This window comes from Miscanthus floridulus, chromosome 13, assembly GCF_019320115.1.
Source record: "Miscanthus floridulus cultivar M001 chromosome 13, ASM1932011v1, whole genome shotgun sequence".
Lineage (NCBI taxonomy): Eukaryota > Viridiplantae > Streptophyta > Magnoliopsida > Poales > Poaceae > Miscanthus > Miscanthus floridulus.
The window spans coordinates 66,786,818-66,789,408 of NC_089592.1; the positions used below are offsets into that span (position 1 = coordinate 66,786,818).

At 46.8% G+C, this 2,591-nt stretch overlaps 1 pseudogene; it reads left to right on the top strand.

Moving 5' to 3' along the window:
- Window positions 1-254: 254 nt before the first annotated feature.
- On the top strand, window positions 255-873 carry LOC136499131 (uncharacterized; annotated as a pseudogene).
- Window positions 874-2,591: the final 1,718 nt, after the last annotated feature.

A 2,591-nucleotide genomic window follows, 5' to 3' on the forward strand; every position in this document is an offset into this window, starting at 1 on the left:
AACACGCTTAGCCCGCGCTAGCTCGCTGCTCGCCATGCATGTTCGCCGCCGTGGTAACCACGACGAAGCGACGACCTCGTCGAGGTCTCCTCGCTCGTCGTCTTCTACCTTACGCGGTAGTCGTTTATAATCAGAAAATCCGATTCTGAAAAACTGGTATACCATATATATTAGTAGCGTATACAGTCTGCGCATCACGAACCACCACCAACCGAACGCCGGCCGGCCAGCGCCCAAATACAGCAAAAGCTAGCATGGACTTGCCGTTCTTCGTCGCCTTCTCCGGCATCATCCTGGTGGGCCGGTACCTCCCTTCGTGCTCCCCGTGAACGCGCGCGCCGTCCTCCACGCGGGCACCGACGACGTGACGCCGGCAACCCGCGCCGCGAAGTGCGCCGTCTCGGTGGCCTTCGCCGGCCTCGTGCTGCTGGTATCCAGCGTGCAGCAGTGCTCCGCCGGCGGCCAGCAGGGCCCGGCGGAAGTGGCGATGGAGGGGAGGGCGCTGTGGTTCAACTCGGCCGCGCTGTTCCTCGGCATGGTCCTCGGCGGCGCCGCCGTGGCGCTGCACCCGCACGCACGGCGGCGGCGACCGGTCGTCGATGTGGCCGTCGAACATCTGACCTGGTTCACGGAGACCGTCGGGATCACCGCGTTCGCGCATAACGTTTGCATCTTCTTCAAGGTTGTCGAGATGATGCAGAAGTGAGACGCCATTCAAGGACTGAAGCGCGCGCGTGCGCCGTGCAGCGGGCACTATAGTTTCGGACATGCAGCCGTGCCCGAGAAATGAAGTTGACTAGCTAGCTAGGTTGATTAACAGGTTATACATACGTTTTCACAAATTAAGTTGCATGATTTGCCGCAGCTCAGAGTTTCAGTTGATTCTTTTCATCCCTTTGTGTCTGTAATATTGTACAGAATTTTGATTAAATAAACACTGTACAGAATTTATTATTTATAATCGCCAATTGCTACTTCTGTTTCTGTCATCTATCCCAGAATTTATTTTACTACTCCTAGTTTTCGGTGGCTCAATAGTTGTCCATGGAACATGGATTGGATGAATTTAAAACGTTGTTCCAGGCTTCCCAACGCCCAGTGAGCAGCAATGCTTATGTAGCATATCTCTCTGTCTCTGAATCAATAGATTTATAACTCAAAAATGTGTCTATAAATAAATCAATTTCTGAAGGTTGAATAGTCCACCATCATATTTAATTTTCTCGGAGTCTCCTCATTTACTGCACCCCTCCTATCTCTCAATCCAATATTGAGTTTCTCTAGTTGAATGTGTGTAGTAAGTGCTATAATTAGTGTGCTACTGAAACAACCACCCATTGGTGTGCAACTACTTAGCTGATGAAGGGTAGTATGATCTTTTCTCTATCATACTAATCTCTCCTAAACTTGTTAAGAATCTATTTATTCGGGGACAGAGGAATTATTAGACTGATGTTTGGGCTGTTGTGTTTTTACAAATAAATACTCTTTTACAATCCTTGCACCAGGCTTGGCTTGTTGTTTTCTTTGTTTTTTATTTCTCACGCTCGCCATGCAACCAATGCTCACAGTGCGGCACAACCAACCAATGCCTATTTCTCTGAGATTATTGGTCCTACTTTTATTCTGGGCATCACTTCGCATCGTGGAAGGCCTAAAGGAATCCAAACTCATGTTCTCTAGTGTGTGTTTTTTTTGTACAAAGGAAGTTTTTTTAGTTAAAATTTGGAGATATATGGTACAAAAGCCTTTGAACGGTACTTCTGACCTTTGCCAACAAAAGACATACAAACCTGATTACAATTCAAAACACAACCATTCTATTCTAGTGAACCCCTTTAAGTTGCCCATCTCCTATCCAAGTTTTCGTCCTATATGCACTCTTACAGTATAAATCAGCAATGAAACTCGGAATCAGGGACGAATTAATTAGCCAGGGGGGCGTTAGAGGTTGAAGATGACTTCATCCACTCCCAAACTTTCACTACTCAGAATGTTTGTGAAAAAGAAACAAACTAAACTGATGGTCAAAATTGATCTAGGAATAATGTTTGTGATAAAATAAACGACAAATTAACTGATGTTTAAAGATTGATGTGGGAATGTTGCAGCATCCAACACGTTCCTTGTTCACCTCAAAGGTCAAACTACTCTCACCACCGAAGCATCAACTATGATGTCAACGTACGATTAGCGAAGAGCCGAAGACCAAATCAATGCAGCATCGATCTACCTAGTCACATGTTGCAACTTTTCACACATGGTTTCGATCGACCAAGTAAACGTAACCATGTACTATTTTCTCCGTTGCGCTCCAGAGAACGAGATTAGTACATGCAACTCAGTAACGTCTAAACCATACTGTACGTCGTCGTGCAAGTGCAACACTGCAACACGCTTAGCCCGCGTAGCCGCGTAGCTCGAGCTCCTCTCGTCGTCTTCTACCTTACGCGGGATCGGCAACATTTTCTAATGCAAGTACGATTCTCCCAGACCGTTATATATCAGTGTTCGTTAGGAGCTCCTAGCTGCTCTTGTTCACCAACCGCCACTCCAAACTTGGAACCCAGCGCCAAAGCGGAAATCAAACA